This window comes from Callospermophilus lateralis, chromosome X (genome assembly GCF_048772815.1).
Source record: "Callospermophilus lateralis isolate mCalLat2 chromosome X, mCalLat2.hap1, whole genome shotgun sequence".
Taxonomy (NCBI): domain Eukaryota; kingdom Metazoa; phylum Chordata; class Mammalia; order Rodentia; family Sciuridae; genus Callospermophilus; species Callospermophilus lateralis.
Genome location: NC_135325.1, coordinates 10,111,256 through 10,121,415, shown reverse-complemented (window position 1 = coordinate 10,121,415; position 10,160 = coordinate 10,111,256). Strand labels below are relative to the sequence as shown.

At 39.2% G+C, this 10,160-nt stretch overlaps 1 protein-coding gene across 2 annotated transcripts in view; it reads left to right on the top strand.

Annotated features, from left to right (window-relative positions):
• Positions 1–9,924: 9,924 nt before the first annotated feature.
• Positions 9,925–10,160, top strand: part of Smpx (small muscle protein X-linked) — a 53,139-nt gene continuing 52,903 nt past the window's right edge. For both annotated transcript variants that reach the window (XM_077107246.1, XM_077107247.1), the window contains exon 1: positions 9,925–10,119. The gene's annotated coding sequence lies outside the window, so the exon portion shown is untranslated. The remainder of the gene's footprint in view (positions 10,120–10,160) is intronic.

The window sequence follows — 10,160 nt, the reverse complement described above, 5'->3', positions numbered from 1 at the left end:
CTCTAGGAGGACCCAGTTATTTATGAGTTTATTGTGTTGTTTTAATTCATTGATTTATTTTTTAAAACAGACTTTGTAGGGCAGGAAGGAAAGGAGAGTGAGAAGTTACCCTTCATTATCTGTGGTGCAATTGTGATTTTCTCTGGTTTTATAGATGCTGACCTTGAGTAAAATTGAAATTGGGTAAAAATTTTCACTCAAGGGCACACGGGCCACAGTGATGTTTCTGTAGTATTCCAGTTCTCTGGTGCATGTGCCAAAAAGTTACTGTTATTGCTTAAGACCCTGAAGGAGGACCCTCTGTACTTATTCCATCTACTATGTGTCACCAAAGGGACTGGAATTACCTCTTTTCTTTCTTTTTTTTTTTTTTTGAAAAGAAGCCAGGTTATAGAGGTTTCATGTGACAAATCAGAAAAGCATAACTAAATATATTTATAGACTGCCAAAACCCTGTAGAAATATTCCATTTCACCACCCATTAGAAAATGACCAATGAGAACAGAAGTGCTCATCTCAACATGGCATTAATAGAATTTTGTAAGTCTGATCCAAATCGATTAGGCTTTTTGGAAACAAGATGTCAATCTAGTTAAGGGCAACTTTGCTGAGGCCCATATGCCATGATGGGCAGCTGTGCTAGGACAGATCATGATGATGCACTGTCTGGTACCCCCCAGTCCCCCTTCCCCAATTTCTTGTTTGCTCCTGGCTCCAGTGGGTGTCTATTTCCAATACCTTAGCTTTCTTTGGGAGGCCAACCCTAGGGCTTTTGGAGCATACCTTTCTTATTTTTTTTTGAGAGAGAGAGAGAGAGAGAGAGAGAGAGAGAGAGAGAGAGAGAGAGAGAGAGAATTTTTCTCAATATTTATTCCCTAGTTCTCGGCAGACACAGCATCCTTGTTTGTATGTGGTGCTGAGGATCGAACCTGGGCCGCACGCATTCCAGGCAAGCGCGCCACCACTTGAGCCACATCCCCAGCCCCTGGAGCATACCTTTCTAAGGTAAGGGGAGCCAGAAGCCCTGGGAATTTGTTCCCCTGGGCAGTACTTCATTAATGACTGGTGGACACAGGAGTATGACAGCCTCCACCACTTGGCCTGAGGTGGGATAATTACATGGCATAACTTATACTCCAGGTCTCCCATGTGGTGTCAGGTACAAGATAACTTCTATGGGACTTGAGAAAGTGCCCTTGCTCGGGTTTTTCCTGGAAACACTTTCTAACAAATCACTTGTAAGGTTTCCAACCTCATCTGTGCTTGCAGCACTATTGGGCAATTCTTTCAGCTCTTCCCTATTCCCTACAGCTGATTTCTTTTTCAAGACCTTTAGAGAGTTGAGGCAGGTCATCAGGTGGCCTCTGTTCTCCCTGTTCCTACTTCCTCAGCCCTATGATCCTATGTTAGTCAGCTTCCATTACTGTAACACATCCTTGAGATAATTTATTTATAAAGAGGAAAAATTTACTTTGACTTACAGTTTTAGAAGTTTTCAGTTCTTGTTCTCTTGGCCTCGTTGCATTTGCGACTGTGGCAAGGCAGCTTATCACAGCAGGGACCATGTGGTAGAACAAGCTGTTCATCTCAAGGTGGATGTGAAGCTGAGAGAAGGAGGAAGGGGAGGGCCCCGAGTCCCAATATCCCCTTCAAGGACACTTCTGCCCTCTAGGCTCCACATCTCAAAGCTTCCACAGCCTCCCATTAGTGCCACTCTGGAGAACAAGCCTACATTTAACACATGGGTATTTCTGGGACATTTCAGATCCAAATTATAGCAGACCTTCTTACAAGTTTTTGCCATCAGCTTTCCTACTTGAACTCCTTCTCAGAGTTTTTACTTCTGAAGGCTGGATTTCATTCCCTCCTCTGAGCCTTAGTCACCAATGACCTCTTCTTAACCTCTATCATTTTCTTCACCTTGGCTTATAAACATGTTTAAATATTGCTCAGATTGAAATTTGGCATGGTCAATTTTTTTCCTTCATATTACATATCTCCAAACCCAGCTACCAGCTACCATCCTCTTTCTTTCTTTGGCAGTAGATATTGCAAATGTTAAATAAGTACTCCACCACTGAGTGACGTCCCCAGCCCCCCTTTTCTTTATTCTTAATCAGGAGTCTCAGAAGGGACATGTCTACTTACTGCCTCAATTCTTCATTCATGTCACAACCCATAGTAACCTACCTGTTTTTTTTTTTTCATATAGTCATACAACAAGGATTTATTGAAAATCATGCACAAGGCTCTGAAAGATTCCAGGCAATACCATTCCCTTTCTATTCTAAATTCTGGAATGTAAAATGAATGAAGACCCTTTGAATTGTGTGCTGTGGTGCCCCTCACAGAAGCAATTTGCTTTTATGAAATAAAAAGAAAGGATTGTTTTATTATGAAGGGAGACAAAGAACCTGTGAAAGAGGTAACAACATACCTTGCCTAATTCTTAGTTATTATTTCCATAATGCCATTCTCCAATGTGGAAGATATCATGGATGTGTCATCCTGGAACCAGCCTGTCCTTAAGGGAACAGCACTTCATTGTACTGCAGGGAACAGCTTCCATCTCCTCCAACCTCAACATGTCAGAAGGTGAAGGGGAGTGAGCTTATTCTTATTGGGCTCCAGATTCCTGGCAACAGAAACCATTATAGAGAAGACTCTGGTCCAACCTCAGTATCTCAGCTCTACTTCCAGCCATAGAGGGGGTTGATGTGTGATTCAAACCCAACCAGAGTCAATCTTTGGGATTTTTCAGCTTGAAACTTTGACTGTAAGGTCTTATTGCCTCTTATGACCAAGCAGGACAATGTGAGTCACAAGGTGCTGGTAGCCATAGTTCTTGCCTCCTGAGAAAGCCAGGATGAAAGGAACATGACCAATCAGCAGAGAGAAGCAGAAAGGGGAGGGAAGGGAGACCTGCTGGACTGAGGCTCCAAGGTCTCCAGAACTGTGACGTGTTTTTTGAAAAGCTTCCACAATCAATTGAAACTCTTCTGAAGTCAGCAATGACTTTTTTTTTTATACCAGGGATTAAACTCAGGGGCACTTAACCACTGAGCCATATCCCCAGCCTTTTATATATTTTATTTAGAGACAGGGTCTCACTAAGTTGCTTAGGGCCTCTCTGAGTTGCTGAGGCTTGCTTTGAACTTGCCATCTTTCTGCCTCAGCCTCCGAGCTGCTGGAATTACAGGTGTGCACCACTGCACCTGGTAGCAATGACCTTTTAATTCTTCATGTCTCCAAGGATACAGAAGGAAGAACTAACTCTAACTCAGACTCAGCTTTTTCCCACTATACATTAACAACATGGATTATGGTTATGACCTCAAAAGGTGTGAGAATTTCTCCTTAGCAGAAAACAGGCAATTCTTTAGTGGACAATAGCTGGAAGTACTCTAATCTAATTAAGTTCTGATGCATATACCTGGAGATAGTTTCAGATTCCATAGGTTGAGGGCTCAGTCCCCAAGATACCTCCCCAACCTGTTCCACTGTAAATGCTAGTCACTAGCCTCAGGTTATTTTAACCTGTGTTTCTGACCACATGGCTACAAATCAGAGCTCCCACAGTCCCCTCTTCACATTCAATTAACTTGCTTGATTGGCTCCCACAACTCAAGGAAACTTAGGTTTACTGGTTTATTGTTAATGATATTTTAATAATACAGATGAAGGGAAGTACAGGATAAAGAATGACAGGTGTGTGGAGCTTCCATGCCCTCTGGGAACATCACCTTTTAGGGAACTCCATGTGTTCAGCTATCCAGAAGCTTTCTGAACCCTATTCTTTTCAGTTTTTATGAAGACTTCATTGCATAGCTATGATTACTAATAGAGTGAGTAGGAAAACCCAGCAAAACTTGTCTATTCATATTCTTCTTTGCCTTTCTGTGCAGCAATCCTGCCCCCCTTGGTATGGGGCAAGAACCCTCTGGAACAAGGAGGGTCTTCTGACCTACTATCAGACGAGGTAGGTTAGAGTCATGAGCCAGATCCATGGATGAAGTCCCAAATACGTATATCCTATATCACAATGCTCTGCCTTATGAGTATACTATGTCTCAAGCCCTATGTCAAGAACTTATGATGTATATCTCATTGTTGCTGCTACCTTAACTCCTCCCCCAATGTACCAGTTCCCTTAAATTTCATGGTCCAAGCCTGAAACTTAAGAGACACCTGCCATTCCTCTTTCCCATTCTACCATATTCCAGCCCATTAGCAAGGAACTTTTAACTCAATTACTAAAATACATTCTGAATCTCTCTTTGTTCAGGTCACCATAACCTCTAGCCTTTTCATCATTTTATCCACTTGTTCTAGCATAATCCATTTATTACAGCAGTAGTGAGGTCATTAAAATGTAAGCCAGGCAACTCCACTGCTTAAAACCTTCCAAGGATTCCCATTACACTTAGAATAAAACCAGTACTTCTTGCCAAAATGGCCTACAAAGCCTCACTAGCCACTTTCTTTCTCACCTCATCTCATGCCACTCTCATCTATGCTCAGGCCATATTGTATTTCTTTGAGTTCTGAGACACATATATGTTTCCATCTCAGGGCCTTTTTACATGTGGCCTCTGCTGCCTGGAATGTCCTTTTCCTCAGTTCCTTCTCACCATATCAATTTCAGTTTTCTTGGAGAGATGCCTCTCATACCACCACTCCTCCCTCTCCCCCGTTATTCTCTTCCTTAGTATTTGTTTTCATATAACTTAGTAGGATTTATAATTATCCATTTATTAGTTTACTTAGCTTTGTCTGCCCTTTTCCCCAGTAAAGCTCTGAGAACAGGGATATACTCAGCCTCATTTATTGTTTTCTCCCCAGAACAGTAGGAATGGAACAGTGCCTACACTTAATAGAGGTTCAGGTCATTTAGCTCAAACATTTTCTTCTTGGTGAAGTGATCATCCCCATGGGAGAAATAGGTCATCTTCCTCTGGAGTCCTATAGCAGTTTGTATAGTTACTTTCCCAATGGCACATACAGCTTACAATTATGTTATTATTTACTTGTTTGTCTCCTGCACCAGACTGTGGCAAATAGGTTCCTAGAACACAAAACTACATTTTACTTACTTTGAAACATTCAGCATCTATCACACTGCCTGAATTATAGTAAGTGTAATAAAATATGTGATGAATGAATGAATAAAATGTTATTATCATGATAAAGGGTGACTAAAAGCATTGAGAGGTAGATGTGGGCAATTTCTCTGAGGACAGAGGAGCAGAGCATATTTTTGGAGATGGAGGTCTGAATTCACTTTTGAGGCTAGATAGTCCTTTTATTTTGGAAAGAAAATACTTTTGGGGAAAAAAGCTATTGAACTACACAAAGGTGAAACAAAGGTCTCTTTTCAAAATGGTAGTTTGAAGGCAAGGAAATGCTAAAATGCTCTGCATAATTATATAAAAGTGATTTTCCTTGTGAGTGGAAATTATAACTCTATGCAGTACTTCTTTTTAGGAAAAAAAAACAACATTTTTCCTCTCTGTGGGTACCTGTGGAAATAAGCTAAATTCTAAGGAGAGAGACATACATATGGCTAGTGCATCACAGCACAGAACCAAGTTCTAAGGAGAGAAGTGGCTTGTCTCATGTAATACAGATAATATTCAGCTTTGACTTTTTATTTTTGATTTTGCCACTGTCTTGTTATCACAAATCTTTAATGAAGTTTTACTCAATGTTATAATCTTGTGTGAGTTGTACTTTTGGAAACAAAGGGTCTGGATTTACACTGGGACAAGGGAAAGGGGTAGTTTAGGAGGAGCAGGCTTCAAACTGTAAGAGAAATTGTATGGAGCCAGAGCATTAGTAAGGAGATATGTGGCCACTGGGCTGATTTCTGAAGCATATGACCCTTAATTCTTGGGCATTCTGAAAAATGCTTGGGAATGGGTACCTGACAAAACATGGGCTTTCTATGATCAAGAGGGGCATCAAGGCAATTGGCAATAAATATATAAAGAAAAGGTAAAAGTAAAAATCTTCGATATTGGGAAGAAAAAACTAAGACTGTCTTTATTCACACATTATATGCTCTTATAAAGAAAATCTACCAAAAAATCCCTACTAGAATGAATAAATGATTTCAGCAATGTTGCAGAATATAAGATCAATATACAAAACATATTTTATTTCTATATGCTAACAATGTGGAATCCAAAAATGAAATTAAGAAAGGAATTCCACCTCCAATAGCAATGAAAAGAATAAAATACTTAAAATATATTTAACAAAAGGAGTGTGCTTGTACACTGAGAACTATAAAATAGAATCATTATTGAAGTAAATTTCAAAAGACTGAAGTAAATGGAAAGACAGCTCATGTTTATGCATTGAAAGATTTAATCTGGTTAAGATGGCAATGCTACCTGAATCAATCTACAAGTTCAATGCAAACTCTTTTAAAAATCCCAGCTTTTTTTTCCCCTCTGGACTTGGTAAGCTAACCCTAAAATTCATATGGAGATGCAATGGACTCAGAATAGACAAAATTAGCTTGCAATAGAAGAAAACTGTTGGGTTCTATGGTATCTCTGTGTTTAATCTTTTTAAAAAATATTTTTAATTATAGATGGACACAATACCTTTATTTAATTTATTTATTTTTATGTGGTGCTGAGGATGGAACCCAGGGCTTCACACATGCAAGGAGAGCGCTTTACCACTGAGCCACAACCCCAGCCCTCTGTGTTTAATCTTTTTAGGAACTGCTGGACTCTTCCAACTTTGGAAAGTACCATTGTACTTTCCAACCAGTAGTGTATGAGGGGTGCTTATTTCTCCACAAAAAATTTGTCTTGTTGGTCTTTTTCATTATAGCCACTGAGCCACATACTGGGGATACACCTATGAAGTGATATATAGGTACCACAAAATAGTGGTTAAGATATTTAAGTCATATTATTATTTAGTTACAAATGCAGTTAAGAAGACCAGAACACATGAAAATAACTTATCTAGTTGTAGAATTGTTGGACAACATACCTTTAGTGAGAGCAATCTTTCCAGAAATTATCTGTAATATTATACAAGTCTAGACTATAAAAATGAAAAATATCTTCATGTTGTTGGATTTTTATTTGTTATGATCCATAATATCAAATGTATATCTTGCTGAATGCAAAGAAACTGTGGAAGTTAATAATTGATTAACTATAAGGTGATAATAATATTGCATTACTCTTTGCAGAGAGAAATGGGGTTGTAGACATGGGAGAGGGTAAAACAGGAAGCAACAACAATACTGATAAAAAATAAAGATCCAAAATTATTCCTGGTCCCTATCATTCATCTGACCACAAATATCCATATTTATCGTGTTAGTAAATTTAATGAAATCAATATTCTAACCTTCTTGTCATTAAAGGCCACTGGCCCTGGGTAGATGGGTAGTGCCATTACCAGATGAACATACAGAGAACTACAACCAATTACTCAATCAGAATTAGTCTATCCCATTAGTCAGATTGCATCAACATTACAATATATTATATTTATTGTTAAAAACTGATTATACTTTCTAAGATAAAATGACCTATAATTTATAAAATTTTGGTACAACTGTGATAGATGTTATGGAAATTTAAAAAAATTATGGTTGTAGATGGACAGAATGCCTTTATTTGTTTAGTTTTTTATGCAGTGCTAAGGATTGAACCCAGTGCCTCACACGTGCTAGGCAAGTGCTCTGCCACTTAGCTACAGCCCCATCCCTTATGGAAATTTTTGAATTAATTATTTTCTGCCCAAACTGGTGGGGACAAGTATCAAGTGGGCAGAGTGAGCTAACTTGCACAACTAGTCTTTTTTGGGGGATAGGGCAGTGTTGGGGATAGAACCCGGGGTTTTCTGCATGCGAGGCAAACCCTCTATCACTGAGCTACACCTCCAGCCCTCATACCAGTCTTTTTAAAGGTGTCAGCATCAGCCAGGGAATGAATCTTGAAACTTTTCTGGATTTCAAATTGAGCATTGATTTGGTCATAGTTGTGGTGTCAAAATTCCAATTTAACATAGAAGTAGTTATTATGGAAAAATAAAGTGTTTTCATAGATCATAGCTAGGTTCTTTTTCATAGTCCCTTCTCCAAGCTGATCATTCTTTATTATGTTTTCTTTTGTCTACCAAGTGGTCACTGAAGTAGGACTGTGGCAAAATGTGTAGGCTGACTGGAGGGCAGGGTATCCAAATGGCTCATTGTTGTTGGTCCATGGAGTGACAACATCTTTGGTTCAGTAAAGAGCTCTGAACACACAGGTATAGCCAAACATCTGGGCAAATATTCAAGTGCTCCTTATATTTTCTTCTCCAGTGTATAAATAACTCACTTTTGGCACTATATAATCTTAAAGCATGATGTCTAAATTGAAATTTAAAGACACCATTTTTTGAAATAGTATATGAATAATAGAAGTCAATGGTGAACCCCAAACTAAAATAAATCCCAATAATCTGCTGACCCTTAAACTCCCAGAAAATTGTTTTTCTGTTTGCAGGCCTGAAAACAAAGCCAACTGCTTCTATTTGGAATGCACTCAGCTACAGGGAACAGAAACTTGACTTAAGAGGCTCACAGAAACTGAAGTTTCTTTCCTTCATCTAACAAGAAGATTAGTGGGTGATGGTTGCTGGTAAGAGTTCTGTGGCTCAATCATGCCATCAAGGACTCAGACATAGGGTTCATTTTCATTTAGTGGGTAGATTTTAAGTCTGTATACTCTGTCAATTATTTCTACTGAAGGACAGTTTTTTATTTAAAAATTTTTAAATTAAAGCATTATAGTTATACATCGTAGTTAGGTTCATCTCAACAAATTATTACATTCATGGAATTCTATTTCAGTTAATGTCCTCCCCTTTTCTTTCCCTCTTCCCTCCCCTCAATCTCCTTTCTCTACTGATCTTCCTTTTGCTGGTCTATTTATTTATATTTTGATTGCTTCTTTCTACCTATACATAAAGGTGAAATTCCCTGTGGCATATTTATGTATGCACATAGCATGATTTTTTAAAAATTTATTCCATATTTCCTACCCTTTCCCATCCCTTCTCCCTCTTAATCTCCTTCTTCTGCTCTACTGATCTTTCCTGTATCTTTATGATATCCCATCTTCCCTTCCTTCTTTTGAAGGTAAGTTTTATATAAAGCTAATTTCAAAGACTGGAGAAGTTAAAAAAATGAAAAGTCATGTTAAAAATAGTGAGCATGTGCCTTAGGGTTTGGTGTGGTCTGTTTAAAAATGTTTTCCTTGGTACCTGGTCCTGGCTCTTGTCATACTGAGACACTTCATCTTTGTTTGCTTTGTTCTATTCTGTTGTCTCCTTTGCTTTGGGGGTCAAAGTTAATGCCCCCAGTAGAGGCAATGAAGCAGAGGAACAAGGATTATGGGCCCAACAGCCTGTCCCTCTTTAACCATTTTTGTCCTACAAAAAGACAATGTCATACAGTTCAATGCAATAGTTTAAATATCATTTGGTGACTATTGAATGCTGATTATTTAAAAAAAATCAAAACTTTAATAACTCCCAAGTGGCCAAGCCGGAATAAAAACACTGACATCAGTACCCTAGCTGCTTCCCCCAAATTTTATTAAATGCTCCTCATCTTCTGGCCTCCAGGTAATAAAGCTAAAGATAGCCTTTTCCTACTTTTTGAAGTTTTCTGTACCTCCTTAGAATTTGTGAGAAAATATAATCAGCCTCTCTGGAAGATTAGGAGGGCAGTAAGATACCATAGCCACCTCCCGGCTGACATTTGAGCCCTGCTTCCCGCCTGGTCAATCCTTTTGGAGGCAGCCAGAGTATGGCTTGTATCAAACTCTATATTTAGGAAGAACAACTGTGAGCTATGACAGGAATTCTCTTTAACACTTAGCCTTAAACTGAGTTCCCCTCCAGCCCCGAGCCAGGAGCAGCTCTCTGTACCGGGAGAGGCACAGAGCACTCGAGCTATTTCAGCCACATGAAAAGCATCAGAATTGAGATCACAGCTCAGAGGACACCGGGCGTCCCTTCCACCCTCCAAGGAGCTTTGTATTCTTGCACCTGGCTGCCTGGGACTTTCCTCAGGCAGTAAACAAATACAGAAAGCAGGTAAGCAGAAGGACCAGCTTGCTGGCAACTGGGCTTTCTGA